General features: G+C 34.0%; 1 protein-coding gene and 1 pseudogene across 1 annotated transcript in view; one reads left to right on the top strand and one right to left on the bottom strand.

Moving 5' to 3' along the window:
* Window positions 1-13,895, top strand: part of LOC101407136 (olfactory receptor 5AP2) — a 508,331-nt gene that overhangs the window by 209,527 nt on the left and 284,909 nt on the right. The window lies entirely within an intron of this gene.
* LOC101399718 (olfactory receptor 5T2-like) lies at window positions 1,245-3,774 on the bottom strand (annotated as a pseudogene).

The raw sequence follows: 13,895 nt of genomic DNA on the forward strand, positions 1-13,895 counted from the left end.
ATAGGTTTTTTCAAGTTTGTTTTTGAAAATAAATATTTTATAGGTTTACGAAAATAATAAATTCTCAGTAAATAAAACTGTAAAAGTTACCTAATGTGAATCATTTTATGTTACAATGTGGATGAGAAATAATATTGCAAATTAATTTTTAAACAGCTTATGAAATGATTTCAAGAGTATGTTCCATTGGTCTCTAGAATTTGTCTGAAACTTATTTAAACATGGGTCATGTTAGGGACAAACTGCATCTCAATATGAGCTCTCGGTGTCCCCTCCAACATAGAGACTAACTGTTGACACCAGGAATCTTTCCATTTTAGGGTTTATCACTCTGAGAAAAATAAAAACTTGTTTTTATTGATGTTCTTTAATTTATTAGGTCTTTCTTGAGGACTTATGTTTTAAAAAGACTTAAGAAGCATTTTATCTGGTCTATAACATCCATCAATTCTTCTGGCTTAAAGTAGAAAGCATTCCTCTTTATACTAAGGTGAAATATACTCCCTCTAATGACTGTTCTTTATTCTGTATAAATGCTCAAGCAGTCTAATTTATCAATAGGGATACTGGACACAATTGTTTAAGTCATGTCACCATCACTTCTTCTTTACCAGAAGTAAACCCTATCTATGATTTTTCATTCACATATAAGTTGTAATTGATTAACTATATATTTATATTTATATACTCATTAATAAAACACTGCAATTTTGCAGATATTTTCATTAATCTATATTATACACTGAATATATTATTCTGCAAACTTCTTTTTTTTACTCAGATGTGTGCTTTTGATCTCGCCCATGTTAATTCATCTAGCTATACATTATTCCCTGATTTTGCTGGGGATGTAAACTTCTTAGACATTTAAAAATTGATTCCCAAGTGGTTGTGACTTTTATACTCCCACCAGAAGAGTGAGAGTGTTGCCTTTATTCCGTCTCCTCACCATCCCTTGGTAGTCCAAGACTTTTCAATTTTTGTCAGTTATGAGTGTGAAAGAGTGTTTTATAACATTTTACATTCACATCTTCCAGATCATTATTAAAGCAAAGTGGCATGCTTGGGCTAAAGAGACTTCTTCTTTTGAGATTATCTGTGTGAATTATTTGTCCATAGTTCTACACAATTTTAGGGTTTTATTTGTTAATTCAACAGATGCATAATTACATCTATTTTCTCGAGTTTATGGCTATTTCTTTTACTATATTTGTAATTATTTTTTCATTCAGACCTTTAAAATTTTAAAGCTTAAAATTTACCTCTTTGTGATTTTAAGTTGTGTTTAAGGATCTCTTCAATGCTGCATCACACAAGCACACACACACATGCACACACACAGACACACACAGGGTCAGTCTTCATTTGCATGGTTTGGATTTGCAAGGATAGTGAATCAGTGACCAGAGTTTGGTTTTGACATTGGAAGGAAGGGATCATTTGAACAGCAGTGGGAAGAACCTTTCAAACTGGAGAAAATAAAGGCAGGAAAATTGTGGTAGGAATATATGATGGTAAGAGATGTTCTGCATGAGAACTCTTGAGTTGATATTTAAATTTAATAATCCCGAATTAGGGAAATATCCTTAGGTTGGACTCTAATTCTAAGGAGATTGTCTCATTGGAGTTAAACAATGATACCACTTGAGGAATAGAATGAATTTTCACAAAATAAGAATTAAAGATTAATAAATAAAAATGAAGGAGGCAAGGGTGAATACTACAGCTTTCTTTGAGGGAGACATCTTTGCAATGAAAATGAGGTCTGCTGGAAGCAGGGCTTAAACACCTGCATAGGAGAGACTCTTCTGTATCTTGGTTATTGGCTGGGGCACCGAGGACTGTGGGACCTGCAAGGGCATCAGAGAGGGGTAGGGATCAAAGGAAAAGAGAGCTAAAAGTTGAGTCAGGGCCAGGTCTTAAGGAACCCCATAAAGATGGGCCAGGGCCTAGTTGTGGGAAGAGCTCAATCTGCCTGCCAGGAATACCTAATTCTCTGAATTGTGCTTTACTTTTGTTATACTTGAGTTTAAGTATGATATTCATAAATGCTAATGCCTACACTTTGTTTTCCATGAGAAACTAAAGATGGGTTTAATGCCCATGATCTGGATGAAATAACAAAGTGAGGAGAAATGCACCCTCACAAATCAGCATGGTAGCAACACCCAGAATTTGAACACATTCTCTGTGATCCTCAAACCACTGTCTGTGATTAGATGGGTGTCAAAGCATAAATCTAAGGATGGAGGCAGAGTTCTTTGAACTGGAGTCAGAGAGCAATGACTCCATGGAAAGTGGTCTTAGATTATGTGAGCTGTGATTTTGCTATAGATTAGGTGGTATTTGATCAAGCTAGTCAGATATAATTATAATGCTATTTATAATTGCAACTACAGAAGCATATACATTTGAATTATCTGGAGATGAAAGAAAATAACACACAACACTCTAAAGTAAAGATTACATACATATATGCCTGGGTGTGCGCATTTGTGTTATCTAAATCAGTATAGCTTCTACATACATATATTTGTATATACATATACCATAGAAACATATTAAGAAGCAAATGGATGATACAGTTTTTTCTGCATATAAAAACAGCATACATAGACTGTTAACTATGATCTTTATTTTAAAATATCCAGAAAAACAAAACACATTAACAAATTAAAACAAAAAATTTTCATCATATCCTCTTGATGTTGAGACATAGAATATCACTCTCGATTTTTTAAATTCAATTTTTACTGTGACCATTTACTTTATTGATAAACTATTTTTTCCTAAACAGTTTTTGCATTGCCTCTTTTACCTCTTTGTTCCTCAAACTATAGATGACAGGATTCAGCGTGGGAATAACAATGGTGTAAAATATTGACACTATCATGTCATGATCAAAAGCGTAGCTGGAACTTGGTCTCACATACATGAAGAGAAGTGTACCATGAAAAATTGACACTCCAGTTAGGTGAGAGCCACATGTAGAAAAGACTTTTCGTCTCCCTTCAGCAGAATGCATCCTCAGAATCACCACCAGAATTAAGCCATAGGAGATGAGGACGATCAGGATAGTGACTATCTCAATAAAGCCCGCAGAGTAAAAGAGGAGAAGCTGGTTTGTGTGAGTGTCAGAACAAGAAATAGCGAGGAGAGGAGGAATGTCACAAAAGACATGTTTAATTTCATTGGATGCACAGAAGGATAGACTAAAAGTAGCCACCGTGTGTAAAGTAGCATGCAAGATGCCACCAACATAGGAAGCAATGATGAGTGGCACATAGACTCTGGGTGACATGCTAAGTAAATACAGGAGAGGGTTGTAGATTGCCACATAGCGATCATATGCCATTGCAGCCAGGAGAAAGCATTCTGTGGTCCCAAAAGTAATAGCAAGAAACATCTGTGTTGCACATCCAAGGAATGAAATGACTTTACTCTTTGACATAAAATCTACTAACATATTCGGAGTAACTACTGAGGAAAAGCAGGCATCCACAGATGATAACACACTCAGAAAATAGTACATGGGACTGTGGAGCCGGGAATCCCCAATGACGAGTACCATCAGTCCTAAATTTCCTATCAGAGTACACAGGTAGATGGGTAGAAACAGAAAGAATAAGATGATCTGCAGTTCAAGATTGTCTGTGAAGCCTTTAAGCACAAATATAGTAACTTCAGTGCCATTCTTCATGTTGACACTTCATGGAACAAATTGAAAATATTCATAAATTAAAATTCATTTACTGCAAATAGAACAAACAATATTGTGACCCATGGTGAGCTATGTCTTCATATTTATTTTTTGCGATGTATAATCCCCCAGTTGCAGATCAGGAAACAGTGACAAGACAGTGAGTCAAGTGTCATGCCACTCACTGCAGAATCAAATGGAAAATATGAGTGTTCATTCACTGGCTGAATTCATATAATTTTTAAAACCATCAGGTCAACCGGTTAATTTACCACTGTATTCTGTTAGCTGTTTTCATATTAAATCACATTAAAACACCAAGCGATTGGCTAAAAAATAATTTCCTTCTGACATCCAAACGTGAGATAGTACATCAGTGCACAGAGCATTGGAATAGAATATCAGCACTCTAGACCTTTCAGTCATTGTGTAAAGTGACTTGCTATAATCTACTCACCTGTACAATTAATATTTATTGTACAATATTGGAGTAAATATTGAAAGACAAAAAGTGTTAATGAAATGGAATCTTTACAATTATGTTAAATATAAAATGTTCTGAATTAAGTTGATTCTACAGAGAAGCAGCCTCCTGGATTGTAACATTTTATGAGCTAATCACTAAAGATTTTTTAATTCTTTTAAATCTTCTTGGGCATTTCGAAAAGAACTAATCAAGATGTTTTCAGGATGATGGGCCACAATTGAATTAAGTAATTATGTGACAACTTATATTTCCTTCAAATTTATTTCTCAAATACTAAGAATTACATTATCTTTTTTTTGACTAAATAACTGGTCATATTTATTACTTTTGGATATCCAAATTACATATGCTTTTCAACTCCCTCAAAAACTGTGGTGAAAAGAGAAAAATTATTCTGAAAATACATGTGATTTTTTCAAGGTATTATACTTTTGAGGTATTGTTTATTATGGATTCATGAATTAACAACTAGATAATTGTTATTTGAGTCACAAAGTCATTCAGAAAAACAGTAAATAAACTATAACAACAAAAATAGATAATACTTACAACAAGATATAAAACTTAATATTTAAGATCAAAAAAGTAGAAAAGAAAGAAGGCATAGCAGAAATCTTTCTTGGATGATCCCATTGTTAAACAAATTAGGAGTCAAACCTACACCTGAATCAAACTTTTCAATTATTAGCCCATAATATAGCACAAGGTGAAGGAAAGATTTTATTCAAGTTATTATTATTATTTTAGTTTTTTTATATAACCAACTACAGGAAATTTGAGTCAATGTTGTAGGCAAATAATATTCTGTGCATTATTTAAATTCTAATTCAAGTCAGGCTCCAATTTCAATACTTTGACATGGATCTCATCAGAAAGAGAAAGAGCCATTTGGATTAAAAGTAGTGATGGAAGAAGAAGAAAGCATAGACCAACAGTCTTCTGGGAAAGACAAAGTGAAGATTCCCTAGAAGAACTGTCAATATCAGGAGAAAATATTTTCATAGAATTATTGGAAAGAAAAAAGGCAGAGAAAACAAGAAATACTTATATGAGACATCAGAGAAGGTAGAATTTAGCTTGAATCCTATGCAGTGGAAATAAATTTACAACAAAACAAATTAGGGCAACCAAGCCACTTACTTTAATTAACTGAATATGTTTAGTGACTCTAATACTATAGGATACTTTTAAGTGTACATTTTAATTTCAAGTGTGTTAATAATTTGATTAGAACACCTCCAAATATGTGGGTTTTAAAGAGTCATGGGAAAGGTGACAGGGATATTAACCGAACAGAGGTTGAGACAAGTGTTTATACAGAGGTAAAAGAGATCATGGACATGACATAAAAGGTGAAATAAAAGAAATAAAATACAAACTTTGATGAATATGATGAAATATACTTTTTTTAAACATGACCAGGAGTCACAAGAAAAGGACCAGCCCCAATACAATTCTTGACGTCAGTTCAATGATATGCCTTGTTCAGGATAAATAGCATTGGATTTAGAATCTGAAACTATGTGTTCATTGGCCAAGTTCATGATTAAAATCCATGCGTAATGTTAAACTTTCTCTCCAAAGTTTACTCCTCTTTAAATAGTAGTGTATTTGAAAGACCATGAAGAAAAACTAGCATACAGAACTGTAGACTAATTAAATTGTATGACAATAAATATATAAAGCAATTTCCTTTAAATATGCCCATTGTTAGTTACAGATTTAAGATGACCTTATAACTGAACTTTGTCATCAGATGTACTTATTTTTAAAACATTAGCAAATATTGGGTCACAAAATTAATATTATAACTAATCATTGAAAAATACATGTAACCAGAGCCCTGAGCCAGATATTTCCTTCTTTTGCTACATGTAATATATTTGTTTTGTGATTATTAGAACATATAAAAACCAATAAATTAAATAAGGAATAAATCCAACGAATTACATTTTGAATATGATTTTTTTTCTTCCACTCACTCTTTATGTCTCTCGACTATTCTTTAGAGAATAAAGAAGTTTTGTGAATTATGTGATCTGTTGATACCAAAAATACTCATACATCACCACAATTCAATTTGCTACATTACAGTGAGCTTAAGTTTACTTGGCTAAACAGGATAGTGAAAGACTACAATGTTAAGTACCTCTGCTAAATTTCTCTTGAAACTGGTATTTCTACTAGATGCCAAAATAAAACTTACACTGAGTATAGATAAGTCAATGTTAGAATACATTGAAAGGACTCAGAGTTATAAGGAGAAGACGACTATGATTCTTGAGAATTTAATAGTATATCAACTTTTAAAATCAATGTAAAGCCACTTCTAAAAATACAATTTTAATAGAAGGCACAAAATTCCAAATATCTTCGGCTCAACATTGAAACACTTTGCAAAGGAGAAAAATGATTCCAGCGATGTGAGGAACACACACGGCCGGAATAGACTTTGATGCATGTTGTGTTATTTCAGCTTCATAGCAGCTCGCACAGCTCCTAAGTACCAGAGCCAAGATTCAACACCAGGTCTCCCTCAGGGGCCGGCCCCGTGGCTTAGCGGTTAAGGGCGCGCGCTCCGCTGCTGGCGGCCCGGGTTCGGATCCCGGGCGCGCACCGACGCACCGCTTCTCCGGCCATGCTGAGGCCGCGTCCCACATACAGCAACTAGAAGGATGTGCAGCCATGACACACAACTATCTACTGGGGCTTTGGGGGAAAAAAATAAATAAATAAAATCTTAAAAAAAAAAAAATCAGGTCTCCCTCACAGCACATGCACTTTCACCATTTTACACTGCCTCTTATAGTACCGTGAGTTCATTTTGTAACTGACTCCCCACCTTGTCACTCTCAGTAAAATAAAACATGATTCTTGATGTGTACTTAGATATTTTTTAAACAACTAGACTAGAGAAATATTATGCAATAGTAGTAATCTGAATTGGCTTCCACACCACAAAATGAGCAAAATAAAAAGATAATTATAGCAATTATCTTTATAGCAAAATATAAGCCCTCAGATAGTTGAGTAACCAAATGTTTTCTTGCCCTTCATTGCTAATTTTTTCTTGGTGTTCTCACTTTAATCTGATCTGTCTTCTTCCATCAGGAAAATGAAAGCACGCACTCAATCCGAAGCACTCTCACTTAACTCTACAAATGTAAATTCAATAGTTTCTATTTTCTCTGCTGTATTTATTCACCTATGCAATAAGCATCCGCTAAAGTTTTAGTACTGGGAATTTCATAACATATTTGACCTTGATATTTTAGGTTCTATCTCCTAAAATATTCTGCAAATGACCTGAAATTTTTCTTACCTGTGGAACAGCAAAAGCAGGTTTAAATACACTATGGGTATGATTAATTTAAATTGTTTATATCTGCTTACTCAACTGTTGATGAAACCCACAGGAAATTCCCCAAGGAGAATCTGATCCAATTATCTTCTGGTTCAAAACAGCAACATGATAATTTACTCAATACTAAAAAAGAAAATGGTTCTGGAATAATTCACTACGTGTTGACATTTATTGAATAAACAGAGTCTTTTGGCCTCTGACTTACAATGATGCTAAAGATTTGCATTTCCCTAATGATTCATGATGTTAAGTGTTTTTTCATATTGGCCTGTTGGCCATTTGTATGTCCTCTTTGTAGAAATGTCTATCTATGTTTTCTGGAAATATTTTCTTCCATTCCATAGGTTGCATTTTCACTTGGTTGATCATTTCCTTTGCTGTGCAGATTTTTAGTTTGATGTGTCCCCAGTTATCTAATTTTGCTTTTGTTATGTGTACTTTATGGTGTCATATTCATGATCATTGCTAAGCCCAATGTCATGAAGTTTTTCCCTTGTATTTTCTTCAAGGGGTTTTACAGTTTCAGGTGTTAAGATTAAGTCTTTAAGTTGATGCATGGTGTAAGATAAAGATGGAATTTCATGCTTATGCATATGAATAATCCATTTTCCAAACACAATTTATTGAAGTGACTATCGCCTCCCAATTGTGTATTATTGATACCCTTGTTGAAGACCAATTGACCACCTATGGGTGGGTTTATTTCTGGGCTCTTTGTTCTGTTCTATTGGCCTATGTGTCTATTTTTATTCCAATACCCAACTGTTCAATTACTACAGCTTTGCAATATATTTTGAAATCAGGAACTGTGATGTTCTTGTTCTTCTTGCTCAAGATTTCTTTGGACATTTGAGGTCTTTGGACATTTGAGATCACATGAATTTTCCATTTCTGTAACAATAAATACCCTTGGTTTTTTGATAAGCATTGCATTGAATCTTTAGATCACTTTGGATAGTATGGACATTTTAACAAATGCAAATTAAAACCAGAATTGGATATCATCTTGCAGCTGTTGGATGACTATTATTAAAAAAAAATATGATAACAAATGTTGGTGAGGATGTGGAGAGGTTAAAACCCTTGTGCACTCTTGGTGGGAATGCAAAATATTGCATTAATTATTGAAAACTGTATGGAGATTCCCTCCAAAAATTAAAATTTAATTACCATATAATCCAGCAATCCTATTTCTGGGTATATTTCCAAGAGAACTGAAGTCTGGATTTCAAAGAGATATATGTACTCCCATGTTTATTGCAGAATTATTCACAATAATCAAGATACAAAACAACCTAAATGTTCATTGAAAGATGAATAGATAAAGAAAATGTTACATATATATGTATATATATAACAGAATATTATTCAGCCTTAAAAAAGGAGGAAATCTTATGATATGCTACAATATGGATGAAATTGTAGAACATTATGTTAAATGAAATAAGCCAATCACAGAAGGAAAAATATTGCAGAAGTCCACTTATATAAGGTATCTACCTTACACATAAATTATACCTCAATACAGTGGTTATATATATATACGTTTTACACTAGATAAGAACTCTTTTTTTTTAATTGCCCTCCATCGCCATACACATGTGTCTTATCATCCCTTTTGCCGTCCTCCCTCCACCCTTCCCCTCTGGTAACCACCAGTCTAATCTCTGTATCGATGTATTTCTTTGTTGATGTTGTTTTTAATCTTCAACTTATGAGTGAAATCATGTGATATTTGACTTTCTCCATCTGACTTCCTTTGCTTAATGTAATACTCTCAAGGTCCATCCATCTTGTCTCAAATGGCAAGATTTCATCTCTTTTATGGCTGAGTAGTATTCCATTTTGCATATATACCACATCTTCTTTATCTATTCATCCATTGATGGGAACTTAAGTTGCTTCCAAGTCTTGGCTATTGTGAAAAATGATGCAATGAACATAGAGGTGCAAATATATTTTCATACATGTTTTCATGTACTTTGGATAAGTACCCAGAAGTGGAATAGCTGGATCATATAGTAGTTCTATTCTTAATTTTTTTGAGGAATCTGTACACTGTTTTCCATAGTGGCTGCACCAGTTTACATTCCCACCAGCAGTGTATGAGGGTTCCCTTTTCTCCACACCCTCTCCAACACTTGTTATTTATTTTCTTGTTAATTATAGCAATTCTGAATGGCATGAGGTGATATATCATTGCAGTTTACCTTTGCATTTCCCTAGTAATTAGTGATGTTGAACATCTTTTAGTGTGCCTGTTGACCATCTGTATATTTTCTTTGGAAATATATCTGTTCAGATCCTCTGCCCACTTTTTAATTGGGTTGATTTTTGTAGTCGAGTTGTATGAATTCTTCATATATTTTGGATATTAACTCCTTATCAGATATCTCATTTGCAAAATCCTCTCCCAATTTTTAGGTTGTCTTTTCATTTTGTGAATGGTTTCATTTGCTGTGCAGAAGTTTTTTAATTTGATGTAGTTCCATTTGTTTATTTTCTCTTTTGTTTCCTTTGCCTGGTGAGACACGGTATTCAAAAAGATACTGCTAAGACTGATGTCAAACACTACACTGACTATATTTTCTCTTAGGAATTTTATGGTTTCAGGTCTTACATTAAAGTCTTTAATCCATTTTGAGTTAATTTGTCTGTATGGTGTAACGTAATGCTCTACTTTCAGTCTTTGCATGTGGCTGTCCAATTTTCACCAACAGAATTTATTTAATAAACTTCTTTCTCCATTGTATGTTCTTGGATCTTTTGTCAAAAATTAGCTGTCCATAGATGTGTCCATGCTATTTTGAATACCGTAGCTCTGTAGTATATTTTGAAATCAGGGAGTGTGATACCTCCAGCTTTGTTCTTTGTTCTCAGGGTTGCTTTGGCTTTTCAAGGTCTTTTGTTGTTCCATATAAATTCTAGGTTTCTTTGTTCTATGTCTGTGAAAACTATCATTGAGACTATGATAGGGATTGCATTTAATTATCAAATCACAAGGGAAGGGAGCAAGAGAAGAATTAAGGAACAGAGAAGAACTACTTCAAACACCCACAAAAAAGGGAAAGAAATGGCAATAAGTACATACTTATCAATAGCTACTTTAAATGTCAATGGACTAAATGCTCCCATCAAAAGACATAGAGTGGCTGGGGGCTAGCCTAGTGGTACAGTGGTTAAGTACGTGCCCTGTGCTGCAGCAGCCCCGGATTTGCAGGTTTAGATCCCGGGCAGGCATTGATACATCCTTGTCAAGCTATGCTGTGGTGGCCTCCCATATAAGGTGGAAGAAGATGGGCATGGATGTTACCCCAGGGCCAGTCTTCCTCAGCAAAAAGAGGAGGATTGGCATTGGCTGTTAGCTCAGGGCTGATCTTCCTCACACACACACACAAAAAAGACAGAGTGGATGAATGGATTAAAGAACAAGACACATATATATGCTGCATGCAAGAGACACACTTCAGACCTAAAGACACTCACAAACAGAAAATGAAAGGATGGGAAAATATACTCCATGCAAATGTCAAGGAAAAGAAAACTCGGGTAGCAATATTTGTATCAGAAAAAACAGACTTCAAAACAAAAACTACAAAAGACAAAGAAGAGCAATACATAATGATAAAGGGAAGAATTCAACAAGAGGATGTAACATATGCAAATATCTATGCACCCAACATAGGAGCACCTAAATATATAAAGCAATTATTAACAGACATAAAAGGAGAAATTGACAGCAACACAGTAATAGTAGGGGACTTTAATGTTCCACCTTCATAAATTGATAGTTCACCTGAACAGAAGATCAATAAGAAAACATTAGCCTTAAATGACACATTAGAAAAGATGGACTTAGTAGATATATACAGAACATTCCATCAAAAAACCACAAAATACACATTCTTTTCAAATGCACACTGAACATTCTCCAGGATAGATAATATATTAGGGCAGAAAATAAGTCTTAATAAGTTTAAGAAGGTTGAAATAATAAGAAGCATCTTTTCTGACCACAGCAGTATGAAGCTAGAAATTAACTACAAGAACAAAATTGTAAAAGCCACAAATATGTGCAGATCAAACAAAATGCTACTGAAAACTTGAGTCAATGAAGAAATCAAAGGAGAAATAAAAAAAATACCTGGAGACAGATGAAAATGAAACTACGACATGCCAAAATTTATGGGATACAACAAAAGTGGTACTAACAGGGAAGTTTCTAGCAATATAGGAATACCTCAACAAACAATCTCAAAGAAAAATCTCAAACAAGCAATCTAGTACACCTAAAGGACCTCAAAGAAAAATCTCAAATAAGCAATCTGAGTACTAAAGGAACTAAAAAAAGAAGAAAGCCCAAAATCAGCAGAAGGAAGGAAATAAAAATCAGAGTGGAAATAAATGAAATAGAGACTAAAAAAAAAGTAGAATAAATCAATGAACTAAAAACTGATTCTTTGAAAAGATAAACAAAATTGACAAACCTTTAGCTAGACTCACTAAGAATAAAAGAGAAAAAGTCTCAAATAAATAAAATCAGGAATGAAAGAGGAGAAATTACAATGGACACTACAGAAATGCAAATGACTATAAGACAGTACTATGGAAAGCTATATGGCAACAAATTAGATAATCTAGAAGAAATGGATAAATTCTTAGAATCACGCAACCTTCCAAAATTGAATCAAGAAGAAATAGAGAATCCGAATAGACCAATCGCTAGTAAGAGAATCAAAACAGTAATCAAAAATTTCCCAAAATATAAAAGTCCAGGACCAGATGGTTTTTCTAGTGAATTCTACCAAACATTAAAAAAATACTTAATACCTATCCTTCTCAAATGCTTCCAAAAAATTCAAGAGGAGGGGACACTTCCTAACTCATTCTACAAGTCTGACATTACCCTGATACCAAAACCAGACAATGACAACAGAAAATAAGAAAATCACAGCCCAATATTACTGATGAACATAGAGGCAAAAATCCTCAACAAAAATGAGCAAATCAAATACAGCAGTACATTAAAAAGATCATACACCATGATTAAGTGGGATTTATTCTGGGGATGCAGGGATAGTTCAACATCCACAAATCAATCAATGTGATACACCATATTATTAAATGAGAAATAAAAATCACGTGATCATCTCAATAGATCATCTCAATAGATGCAGAGAAAGCATCTGACAAGAAAGAGCATCCACTTTTGATAAAAATGGTGAATAAAATGAGTATAGAAGGAAAGTACCTCAACATAACAAAGGCCATATCTGGCAAACCCACATCTAGCAGCACACCCAGTTGTGAAAAACTGTAAGTTATCCCTTTAAGAACAGGAAAGAGACAAGGATGCCCCTTTCACATTCTTAATTAACATGCTATTGGAAGTCCTAGCCAGAGCAATCAGGCAAGAAAAAGAAATAAAAGCCATCCAAATTATAAAGGACTGCATAAAACTGTCACTATTTGCAGATGACATGATTTTATTTTTCTTTTTTCTTTTTTTTTTTTTTATAATTTTATTTATTTTTTTCCCCCCAAAGCCCCAGAGGATAGTTGTATGTCATAGCTGCACGTCCTTCTAGTTGCTGTATGTGGGACGCGGCCTCAGCATGGCCGGAGAAGCAGTGCCTTGGTGCGCACCCAGGATCCAAACCCAGGCCGCCAGCAGCGGAGCGTGCACTTAACCGCTAAGCCATGGGGCTGGCCCTGATTTTATTTTTCTAAAACCCTAAAGAATCCCCCCAAAAACTGTTAGAAATAGTAAACTAATAGAGCAAAGTTGTAGGGTTCAAAATCAACATACAAAAATCAGTTACATTTCTATACACTAAGAACAAAATAGCAGACAGAGAAATCAAGTGTACAACCCTATTTACAATAGCAACAAAAAGAATAAAATACCTAGGAATAAATTTAACCAAATAGAGAAGAACTCTTAAGACATGAGACATAATTTTATATCATATCTCTGATACCGAGTTAACACTTAACTTCTTGGAAGCTCAGGTCCTAATCCTGGCAATATAACTTATTTATATTGCAACAAGTCAGTTTACATGGCAAATTATGATATGTAAAATTACATCATATTCCTGGCAGGATACAGCACGTAGATTTAAAGTCATTCAAATTCATTATACTTCTACTCTGTTCACATTATAAAGTGCTGTGTTTGAAATGAAAAAGATATAAATTTTGAACTTATTGAAATGATTATTATTCAAGTGATAAAAAGTTTAAAATTCCATAAACATATGGAGTAGGAGACAGAAAACATTTAAAGTTCTGTAAGACTTCAGTAGTCATGTGAGATTGTGATTCCTGAATACTAATCTATA

The sequence above is a fragment of the Ceratotherium simum genome, chromosome 34, assembly GCF_057802395.1.
Source record: "Ceratotherium simum simum isolate JZ-2026a chromosome 34, ASM5780239v1, whole genome shotgun sequence".
NCBI classification, from domain to species: domain Eukaryota; kingdom Metazoa; phylum Chordata; class Mammalia; order Perissodactyla; family Rhinocerotidae; genus Ceratotherium; species Ceratotherium simum.